This window comes from Polypterus senegalus, chromosome 1, assembly GCF_016835505.1.
Source record: "Polypterus senegalus isolate Bchr_013 chromosome 1, ASM1683550v1, whole genome shotgun sequence".
Taxonomy (NCBI): Eukaryota; Metazoa; Chordata; class Cladistia; order Polypteriformes; family Polypteridae; genus Polypterus; species Polypterus senegalus.
In genome coordinates, this window is record NC_053154.1 from 22,237,924 (window position 1) to 22,250,730 (window position 12,807).

Consider the following 12,807-nt stretch of genomic DNA (forward strand, 5'->3'; position numbering starts at 1 on the left):
CATACAGAAGTCCCATATTTTGGGGAGCACATCTCCCTGCTGCACCTCCTTGCAGCACCCATGGACCCCAGCAGGGCTGTGCTGCCCGACTACAGCTCCCAGTATTCCCTGAATGGTTCCTGAATGGGTGCCGATATGGAGGGCTGCTGCCATCTAGTGCCTGGTGGGAAATAAACATGCCCCAAGGGCAGTTCTTCCCTGTCCTCTTCTTTTCCCATGGCCAGGAAAGGTGTTAAGTCTGGTCGGGACATCTTTATGTTCCCCCCGGCCCTCCGGTCCAGGTAAGTGATCTTCCTGCCTTCCTGTGCCACCTTCATTGTGTATATAAAGTCCCACAATTTTCACATTGCATGTCAGGAGAAAAACCAAGTCTGTGTCTGAGTTAAAATTGATCTTACAAATCCCGTACTGTGTGCACTGGTCTATAGACCTCCTGCATATAATAAGGATTTTGTCCCGGAAAAAGTCAGAGATCTTAACTTTCATGGTGTCACGCGCTGATCGAATGTTGATTCTAGGAGATTTTAACATTCACGTTCATTGTCCGACAAAACCGCTGGTTAAAGATTTTTTTAAGTCTTGTGGATTCTTTTATTTTCACTCAAGTGGTGTCAAGTCCCACACATCAGAGAGGACATACACTGGACTTAGTTCTAACATTTGGCCTTCTTGCAAATAACCTGGAGATCACCAACGTCGCCATTTCTGATCATTTTGCAGTTGTTTTTGAAATCAAGTTTTTGTGTCCACCCGTCAATTTCTCTTAACCACAGCACTTTACGCGCTGTATAAATACTGACACAACGTGGAAATTCGGTGATATTTTTTCTGATAGTCATTTACCCTTGGTATTAGAAGCCCTCTCTGTATGTCAGGATATTACTGATATAGCTAGGCTTCTCGATCTCACTTGTATGGATAATCTGGATCTGGTTGCACCCTTAAAGTTAAGGAGAGCTAAGGTACAATAACAAGAACATTTATTTATTTAGCACATTTTCATACAAATTATGCGGCTCAAAGTGCTTTACATGAGGAAGAAAGAGAAAAAAGACAAAATAAATAAAAATTAGAATAAGAGAATACTAATTAACATACAGTAGAAAAAAAAAGTAAGGTCCGATGGCCAGGGAGGACAGAATAAACAAAAAGAAAAACTCCAGACGGCTGGAGAAAAAAATAAAATCTGCAGGGGTTCCAGGCCACGAGACCACCCAGCCTCCTTTAGGCATTCTACCTAACATAAATGAAACAATCCTCTTTGTATTCAGGGTTAACATGGAAGAACTTGATGATGAAGGTAATATGGACTTCTGGCCTTTAATCCATCAATGTAGGGACATCACAGTGCTTTGATTAGGTGATGGTGGTGCAGGTCGCCACCCCAGAAAACCGGGAAAAGAACAGAAAAAAAAGTAGGGGTTAGTACAGATTTTGGAGCCACCATGAATAATCATGATAATTAATTGAATATACAGAGCATCAGGATTAAACTAAGGTGAAGCTATGAGAAGGCCATGTTAAAGTAATGTGTTTTTAGCAGTTTTTTTAAAGTGCTCCACCGTATTAGTCTGGCGAATTCCTATTGGCAGGCTATTCCAGATTTTAGGTCCATAACAGCAGAAGGCCGCCTCACCACTTCTTTTAAGTTTAGCTCTTGGAATTCTGAGCAGACACTCATTTAAAGATCTAAGGTTACAATTTGGAGTGTAAGGTGTCAGACATTCAAAAATATAAGATGGAGCGAGATTATTTAAGGCTTTGTAAACCATAAGCAGTATTTTAAAGTCAATTCTAAATGGCACAGGTAACCAATGTAGTGACATCAAAACTGGAGAGATGTGCTCAAATTTTCTTTTCCTAATTCAGATTTTAGCAGCTGCATTCTTTACTCGTTGTAAACGATTGATGTCTTTTTTGGGTAGTTCTGAGAGTAGAGCGTTACAGTAATCTAGTCGACTGAAAACAAAAGTGTGGATTAATTTCTCATCATCTTGCAATGTTATAAGAGGTCTAACTTTTGCTGTATTTCTTAAGTAAAAAAATGCTGTCCTAGTGATATGATTAATATGTGATTTAAAATTTCAGGTCGGAGGCAATAGTTACCCCTAGATTCCTTACCATAGTTTTGACTTTTAATCCTAATGCATCAAGTTTATTTCTAATAACCTCATTATATCCATTATTTCCAATCACTAAAATTTCTGTTTTCTCTTTATTTAGTTTGAGAAAATTACTACTCATCCATTCAGAAACACAAGTGAGACATTGTGTCAGTGAATCAAGAGAGTCGGGGTCGTCAGGCGCTATTGATAAGTACAGCTGTGTGTCATCAGCATAGCTGTGGTAACTCACGTTGTGCCCTGAGATAATCTGACCTAACAGAAGCATGTAAATCGAAAAGAGTAGCAGACCCAGGATAGAGCCTTGTGGAACACCATATAGAATATCATGTGTCTGAAGTATAATTACCACAACTTACAAAGAATTTTCTACCTGCCAGGTAGGATTCAAACCAATTTAAGACAAAAAAAAATTAAGGAAAAGCCAATGTTCAGCCCTGGCTAAATGAGGCCACTCGTGCGCTCAGACAGGAATGCAGGCAGGCTGAACAGAGGTGGAAAAAGGACAAACTGCAGGTCTCTTATGAAATTCTTAGAACTCACTGGAAGTCCTATGAAGAGGCTGTGAGTGCAGCAAAATCACATTTTTTATCATGTCTAATTGCGAATGCTTCCTCGAGACTTAGGGTTCTGTTTAGCACCATAAACATTCTCATAAACCCACCTGTCAGCGGCTTCCCTGAGAGTACACTTGAGACCTATGAGCTTTGTCTCAATTATTTTATAAAGAAAATTCAAGCCATTCGTTCCAACATTACTCTTCCAGGTGTTGATTACTGTGGGATGACACCAGTCACTCTAAGGCCAGTGCACAGCCAGTTTACTTCTTCTCAGCTAGCTGATATAATCCTGCATATGAAACCTTCCAATTATCTGCTAGATATCTTACCTGCAAGCCTATTTAAAAATACTTTAAGAGCATTTAGTCCAATTGTGTTGGGTATTATTAACAACTGTCTAAAATCTGGTATAATGCCAGACAACTTTATACAGGCAGTTGTTCAGCCTTTGCTGAAGAAGCCCATTTCAGCCCTTCGCTGAAGATCCTACAGCTCTTTTAAACTATAGGCCTATTTCTAAGCTCCAATTTCTGTCCAAAATTATGGAGAAAGTGGTTTCTTTGCGGTTAATTTCATATCTGGAGGATAACAATGTATGTGATGTGTTTCAGTCAGGTTTTAAAAAACTTTATAGTACTGAATCGGCTCTGCTGAAGGTAACAAATGATATTCTATTAACTGGCTCTTCTGCAGTCATGGTCTTGCTGGATCTCAGTGCGGCATTTGGCGCAGTGGACCATGGAGTTCTGTTAAAATGACTTGAATATGAAGTAGGAATTGAAGGCTGTGCACTGAAATTGTTCGTGTCCTACCTGAAAGGCAGATTTATGTCTGTTAACATAGATGGGAATTTCTCTCAGCCAGTTCCTCTCACACAAGGTGTCCCATAAATTTCTATCCTGGTTCCCGTTCTATTTTCCATTTATCTGCTACCCTTGAGGGCCATCTTTTACAAACATGATGTTGCATATCATTGTTATTCTGATGATACGCAGCTGTACCTCAAAGTTAGTTCTGACATCACTTCATCTGTAAAAAAGCTGTCGAAATGTTTTGAGGATATTAAATACTGGATGGCACAGCATTTCTTGCAAATAAACAAAAATAAAACAGAAGTCATTATTTTTGGTCCTACCACATCTGCAGTTGACTTCCGCATGCAGTTAGGACCTTGGGCAGCAGTAATTCATAACGATGTCAGAAACCGAGGTCTCATCTTTGAGTCATCACTAAGTTTTGAAAAACAAATCTCCATGGTAGTAAAGTCCAGTTTTTACCAACTGAGGCAAATTTCTAAACTAAAATCCTTTCTATCACAGATGGACTTGGAAACAGTCATTCATGCTTTTATTACATCTCGCCTAGATTGCTGTCATCTATACTAATAAAAGACAAAGCCCTCACTCACTCATTCACTCACTCACTCACTCACTCACTCACTCACTCACTCACTCACTCACTCACTCACTCACTGACTCATCACTAATTCTCCAACTTCCCGTGTAGGTAGAAGGCTGAAATTTGGCAGGCTCATTCATTACAGCTTACTTACAAAAGTTGGGCAGGTTTCATTTTGAAATTCTATGCATAATGGTCATAACTGGAACCTATTTTTTCATCCATATACTATAATAGACTTCTGCTTGATGCCCATGGGAGGCGGAGTTACGCCTCCCACATAATTTAGTGCCTGCTCATATAAGGCTGTCCATCAGTGGCAATCCAATAGTAACACTGCTGCTAAATATTCACGGGTGAAGGACTGTGCTTATGCAGATGAAGATGAGATGGTCAGGGTGGTGTTTGGCACAAACTCGCGAAACTGCGAGAGAAACTTTTAAGTGCCGGGTCTTAGCTAACATTAAATACAGCTGTGGACATCGCACGAGATGGCACCAGCACAGCTGGGAAACTTCGATGCATGTACAACGAGCGGCTCACGTGAACTGACGCAGTGCACAGACAAAAAGCAACAGTTACAAAGAGTGCTGAACAAAAATCGAATTACACAATTGAGAAGGCAGCAAAAAAATATGAAGCGTCTGATACATACAAGCATATTCATAAGTGCAGCTACTGCGGAAACAAAGCACACGGTGGAAAAAGTCAATGTCCCGCTAAAGGAAGACAGTGTTAAAAAAAAATCAGTTCATGCAGTGTGTCAGGTCTCAGATAAAGAGGAACACGAGCTGTTTATTGATGCAGTAAGAAACGAATCGATGAATGAAACCTCTTATCTTTACAACGATTGACAAACACGGAATGTAACTTGAACACAACACATCCTACAAATACGAACCTGATTGAAAGAAATAATGATAATCAAATCCTTCATGACAGCAACACTCACAAAACAATTACTGTACATTGACAATCATGTTATGTTAATTTTAAAATGTTCCCTTTTCTATTTCATAACTTCTTTAACACACTACTTCTCCGCTGTGAAGCGCGAATATATATATATAAGTAAATATATACCCCGATCTACATACTCTCAAATAGACAAACCACACGCCATGGCGCAATGGTAGAGACTTCGCCTCTAGCGCCGACGTCCGAGGTTTGATTCCCGGGAGGGGATGCACTGAGTATGTAAGCGCGCTTCCCGATTCATTTTACACCTTGGTTTGAGACGTATGAAAAAATATGTGGTTAACGCAGAAAGACAGATCACCAATTGGCTTTATGAATAATGGATACTTTATTCGCGATCAATGATTGTTTTGGTAAAGCCATACTCAGTGTATTCATTAGATGAACGGTAAAAAAGTAAGAGCGAGGGGAGGATGACTCATTGAGGCACGCAGGCGAAACCACAATAGCACGCGGGCTCGATGCGTCGGTGCGCATCAACTCAATTTGAATTGCGCGATCACATTCGAAAAAATATATCATTTCAAGTTCTATTTAGTCGACACAAATATCTTTGGTTGGAATTTAAGGCGAATTTACTCTTTACATTTGTATGGTGAAGAAAAACTTATGCAATGATGCCTACATTTAACTTACATTCCTACCAAAGATATTTCTGTCGACTAAATAAAAATTCCTTCTATTTAATATTTAAATAGAACTTGAACACATACGATAGTTCATAATATCCACGCAGACTTACACGTAAGAACGGGAGTCATCCGTTTTAACAAGCAGCATATTGCACTGATACGAAATAGCCTGCCCATTTAATTATTTAGGAATGGATAAATAAATTAAGATTTAGTACAAATAATGTTTTTCCTTTTTCTTCCTTGATGGATTCTGGCACCCCCAGCAACAGTTGCTCACACCCCAAAGAGTGTATATATATATATTTATGTATATATATATATATATATATATATATATATATATATATATATATATATATATATATACAGTATGTATGTGTATAAATGTAGATATGTATGTATGTATATGTTTATATATGTTTGTGTGTATATATGTATGTGTGTATGTATATGTATGTGTGTATATGTAGATATGTATATATATATATATTTATATATATGTGGATGTATGTGTATACAGTATATGTATATATATATGTATGTTTATATATGTGTGTGTGTGTGTATATATATATATATATATATATATATATATATGACAGCAACACTCAACACTCACAACAGTGACAAAACAATTACATTGACAATCATGTTACGTTATTTTCAAAATGTTTCATTTTCTTTTTCATTACTTCTTTAACACACTACTTCTCCGCTGCGAAGCGCGGGTATTTTGCTAGTTCCTTATATGTGGGTCTGGAAAAATCTGCTCTGTCGCGCCTTCAGCTGGTTCAGAATGCTGCAGCTAGATTTTTGATTTGGTCAAGAAAAAGGGATCACATCTCTACCATTTTAGCCGCTTCATCTCCACTGGCTACCGGTGAAGTGTCACATTGATTTTAAAATCTTGTTGTTTGTTTTTAAAGCCTTGCATGGTCTCGCTCCAAAATATATCTGTGACCTCCTTCACCCTTATGTGGCACCAAGAGCACTTAGATCATCTGGACGACTGCTCCTTGTACTGCCAAGATCTCGGCTGAAGTCGAGGGCAGACCGAGCTTTCTCAGTTGTTGCTCCTAGGATTTGGAATGACTTGCCTCTGCACATCAGGTCTTCATCCTCAATTGAGGTTTTTAAAAGTCGGATTTAGACCTACTTGTTATCTTCTGTCTTTCACTTTGTATGATGGGATTGTGGTGGATGTTACAGTTGGTTGTTTTATTAATCTGCTTTTGCATGATTGTTTGTATTGTGTTTATTTTAATGCTTTTTTGTACAGCACTTTGGCGCAACTTCTGTTGTTTTAAATGTGCTTTTATAAATACTAGGGGGCTCCTCCCCCTGCTCACTTTGCTCGCCCACCCCCAGGTTTGGTTTACCGGATATATAATTTAAAGAGATTGGTATTTTCATTTGAATTGTTACAAATGCATTATTTACACTTTTACTTTAAAACTTTTGTAAAAACAATGCTGTACTTGTTCTTTATTTCCGGCCCCGGCATGGTTAAATCTCTATCTCGCAGGGCATATAATGCTGCTCGCTTTGTGAAGAGGGTGCAGCTGAACACACGCTAAGGAGAAGCGGTTGGATCATCTGCTGGCTTGTTGCTGCTGCTACTGCTGGCGAGCTGTGTATTCTGCTTGTCGCGCTGCGCGTCAATCATTTTAAAGCCTGTACAGCAGCTGTCCTATTGCCACTTCGTGTCTCTGCAGCTTGCTTTGTGAAGGCTGCGGGGGTGAATGGCTTAACACAAGCCAAGGAGAAGCAGTCAGATCATCTGCTGGCTTGCTGCTGTGTATTCTGCTTGTCCTGCTGCTTGTTGATCATTTAAAAGCCTGTACAACAGCTGTCCTTTTGCCACTTTGCGTCTCTGCCACTCGCGGTGTGAGGTTGGGGGTTTTGGCTGAACGCATGCTAAGGAGTAGCGGTCGGATCATTTGCTGGCTTGCTGCTGCTGGTGAGCTGTGTGTTCTGCTTGTTGCTTGCCGTTGTTTTAAGAGCTTGGAGCACATGAAGTGTGTCTGCCAAAAAGCATTCCAACAACTGCTAGGTTAGATGTATGTGAACTTGTTTTAAATGTTATCTCACTTCCTTGTCTCGCGTCACGTTAAAGTGTCTCTCGCAGGACGTCAAATTGTCTTCTGAGAAGGTCACGTCTTGTCTCTCTAGTCTCCCTTTTTTATAATAGAGAGAAATAAATAATCTAATCTGAGTCAGGCCTTGTTCAGCGAGGAGACCAAGAATCCAATGGTCATTCTAACAGAGCTCCAGAAGTCATCTGCTGAGATGGGAGGAGAACCTGTTGGAAAGACAAGCATCTCAGCAGCATTCTTGAGTAAATGGCAAATGAGAGACCGGTTGGAGTTTGCCAAAAGGACCCTGTGATCATGAGTTTCTCTGGTGTAATTTGAAAAAAACGTAACTCTTCAGGCAGAACTCTAAGCACTACATTTCGCAAAGAGCAACCACAGCTCATCACCTGTCTTATGCTACCCCAACAGCAGTGGTGGAATATAACAAAGTACAATTACTTAACTTAAGTACCTTTTTCACATATTTGTACTTTGCATAAGCAGATTTAGCTGTGGATACTTTTGACTGTACTTTTAACATATTACATCTTACAGCAAAAATACTTTTTACTCCACTTCACATCTTCTTGGCACTGCATTACATTAAACCGTCACGTTGTTGTTATTTTTTTTAATCAAATAATAACCCAGATAGTGATGGGTGACTTACAAATTATTTGTTGTTTTTGAATGATATCTTTCTGGTGTGTAACAGGAATCAATTTGCAAAAATGAAAAAATCAATTTAGTTCTAATCAATAGGAGTGATAAACTGCATGCATGATGCCATCAGCATCTTTCATTTAGATGTTTAAAGCATGTATGAAAGTTCCACCTTCTAGTCAGAGCTAAATCACCATTGGTGAACAAGAACTCTGTCATTCTCTCACTCATCATACAAATACAATACAGTAATAACACATTTATAGTAGAACATACTGTATTGCTTGGTTTGTAGAATTTGTTGTTTTAATTGTTTTAGATAAATAAGAAAGAAGAAGTTCCTTCCACACCAGATAGATAGATAGATAGATAGATAGATAGATAGATAGATAGATAGATAGATAGATAGATAGATAGATAGATAGATAGATAGATAGATAGATAGATAGATAGATACTTTATTAATCCCTAAGGGGAAATTCACATACCCCAGCAGCAGCATACTGATACAAAACAATGTTAATTAAAGAGCAATAAAAGTGCATTGCAAGTTAAAAAATGCAAAGTGAAGAGTGTGACGCAGGTATAACAGACAATAACTCTGTATAATGTTAACGTTGACCCCCCAGGGTGGAACTGAAGATTCGCATAGTGTAGGGGAGGAACGATCTCCTCAGTCTGTCAGTGGAGCAGGACGGTGACAGCAGTCTGTCGCTGAAGCTGCTCCTCTCTCTGGAGATGATCCTGTTCAGTGGATGTAGTGGATTCTCCATGATTGACAGAAGCCTGCTCAGCGCCCATTGCTCTGCCATTGGAGTCAAACTGTTCAGCTCCGTGCTTACAATAGAGCCTGCCTTCCTCACCAGTTTGTCCAGGCGTGAGGCGTCCCTCTTCTTTATGCTGCCTCCCCAGCACACCACCGTGTAGAAGAGGGCACTCACCACAACCGTCTTGTAGAACATCTGCAGCTTCTTATTGCAGATGTTGAAGGACACCAGCCTTCTAAGGAAGTATAGTCGGCTCTGTCCTATCTTGCACAGAGCATCAGTATTGGCAGTCCAGTCCAATTTATCATCCAGCTGCACCCCCAGGTGTTTATAGGTCTGCACCCTCTGCACAGTCAGCTCTGATGATCAAGAGTAAGAGTAAATGAACAAATTGTGGCGGATGGTCAGGGCCCTTACCTGACTGGGATGGCTTAGTAATGGAAGGACTGGGGGAGAGAACAGATACAGGGAATTATCTTCTCCAAAGTGCTAGATGGCAGCCCCCCTTGGTTGCAGAGGAGCCTTGGATTCCCAGAGGGCTCCATGGGATTTGGCACAGCTCCATTGGGTTTCCTGGGTACTGTGAGGGGGTGCTGCAGGTACTGTGGAGCCCTACTTTGTTGGGATTCTGGCTTATTCGGAAGTCCTTCCAGACTATGCTAACAGGCCACCAGAAGCACACCCAGGTGCAGAATGAAAGGAGCAGACTGCCACTACTCAAGGAGCCAGAGTTGGGAAGAGGAGGACCAAGTTTGCTGGGAGTGGATCAAGAAGGAGGAAAGAAGAAGAGAGAAAATACAAAGAAAGAAGTGCTGAGTGCTTTATCATTGTGCTTATTGTGACTGTGCTTATTGCTGTGGGAAACTCTTGCTTGAGGAGTTTCCCAAATAAAAGACTTTGTATGTGCTGTGCTTGTGCCTTGCGTCTGTTTATGTCCTCTGATGTCCACAATTTTAAACTTAGTTTAGCATAAGCATAATGGTACTACACTTACTGCCTCAGGGAAAATGTTTGACAAGTACTATTTAATACTTAAGGAATGTTTATCAGCAATTTTCCTGTACTTACTGACTTTTACTTAAGTATAAATGATAATGGGGTACTTCAGCTTTCACTAGAGTATGATTTTGCTTGTTTATTTGTACTTTTAACTAAGTAAATTGTTTGGAGTTCATCCTCCACCACTGCCCTACGGTGAAGTATGGTGGTGGCAGCATCATGCTATGTGGTGCTTCTCAGCAGCAGGGAAAATGAGGCTGGTAAGAACTGAGGGAAGAACGAATGCAGCCAAATACAAAAAAAAAAAAAAAATGCCTGATCCAGAGTGCGTGCCACTTCAGACTCGGGCGAAAGTTCATCTTACAACAAAACAATGGCTCTAAGCATATCATTAAAACAACGCTCAAGTGACTTTGGGAAAATGGCGTAACTGTCCTTGAGTAACCCAGCCAAAGGCCAGATTTGAACCCCACAGAACATCAGTGGAAAGACCAGACAATGGCAGTTTACAGACACTTCCCATCCAATCTATCAGAGCCTGAGAGGCTCCACCAGGAAGAATGGGATAAAGTGCCCAAATCCAGGTGTACAAAGCTTGTTGAGACTCACCCAAGAAGACGGAAAGCTGGAATTGCAGTCAAAGGGTACTGAAATTAAGGCTCTCTATACTTACAGTAGACTTAACTTTTTCATTTTTAGTAAATTTGCAAATCCTTCTGACAACATGTTTTCACTGTGTCATTATGGGTTATGAAGTGTAGACTGATGAGCAAAAATGGCAATTGTATCCATTTAAAGTTAAAGAAGAAAGTGAAGGGGCCTGAATACTTTCCGAATCCACTGTACATGAGCCCAGTTCTAGAAATGCTAGTTGGCTTCAAGAGACACATGAATAAATAACCTCCATTTCTAAAGGTACTCAATCCACCATGTATACTTGTATAGTATCTGACTGATTTATTTAATTATTCATTAATTATCTTATTTGAAGTTAACACATGCACAGGCTGACAGAGTGCAGCAGACATGCAAACTACATCCTGGTTATGGGTTTACATGACTAAAAGCATTGGTTATTCTTGAGAAATCTACATCTGGTAAGCAGGCTCCTGAGAGACCAAAATCCCAGCTTCTCTAACCAGAGGGAGTTTTGAGAAAACCAGGATTATGTGAATAATTGGGTTTTTAAAGGCATGAATGTCTGGCGTTTGGTTGGAAGAACAAAGAGCTGAGACTTCAGTTAGGTGAGTAACCTCTGAGTGCCCAAAAGTAGCACATGGTTACTCATTAACATTCACAGATAAGAAGGCCTTCATTGTTTTCTCCAGTGGCGGCAACCTGCTTTCAGCTAATGTGTGGTGTTCTTGGTTATGCAAACTTCAGTCTAAGGATGTTGTGCAAGTGCATTGCAAAAAGATGGACAAGAGGGGTCTTCTCATCTCAAACAAAAGTCAGCAATCAGAAGAAAACTAATTCAGAATTATGTCTTTTCCAAAATGGGATGGTTGAACTCAAGTAACATAATCAGATTTTTAGAGGTTGCCAGGGATATCAGAAGTACAAGCATTTTGGGTGAATCGTCATGGTGTTTCGAGGTTGAGCAGTCACTGAAATCTTTCATCCATCTGTTTTCTGACTCACCGACTCCTATTCAGGGTCACAAATTACCATCTAGCGCAATCTATGGACCAATTGCAGACAGGGCCCCAGTCTATCACAGGCAGGCACAGGTCTGGGGGGTCTTTAAGCTGAACTAATGCAATGAGTGCTGTCAGGCATGCTGTCACTTGTTGGTTTTTATGGACTTTATCACACTATACCTCTCTCCTTGTATTTCAGAGGCCCATCTTACCATTTTGGTCTACTGCCAGATCTGATTACAGGAAACAATCAGACACTTACCCATAATCTACCTTAATAAAAGGATTATCATCTGTGTATCAGTGAATCCACCCAGTTGCTATGCCAGTGTCATTCTAACTGTCCATTTGTTTTTCTGTGTGTGTCCTTCTGGTTGCCATGTCTCTGTTTCTCCAAAACATGGTATATTACAAATATTTTTAATAATTTCATTTGTCATCCCAAATGAAATGCCATATAACAGAGACATAGTGTATGCACTGCATTTGCCATTCCAACAGATGGCACATCACACACATTTTATTACTATAAATGTTGGTGATGCATAGCCATCTGTTGGAATGACAAGAGCAATGCATTTTATTACTACATTCATTACAGAACACATTCCAATAGATGATGTATGGTAGGCCTTAATGTTGAGGTTCATGTAGATTACTTAGATTTCAACCCATCTTAAATGGGTGGTGGCACATGGAATAATACAAATATTTCTAATTTGTCATCCCAAATGAAATGCCATACAACAGAGACATACTGTATGCACTGCATTTGTCATTCCAACAGATGGCGTATCACAAACCTAGAAGAGATAGATATGCATTGCATTTTTCATTCTAATTGATTGCACATCACAAACATTTTATTATTATACTAGCAAAATACCCGCGCTTCGCAGCGGAGAAGTAGTGTGTTAAAGAAGCAATGAAAAAGAAAAGGAAACATTTTGAAAATAACGTAACATGATT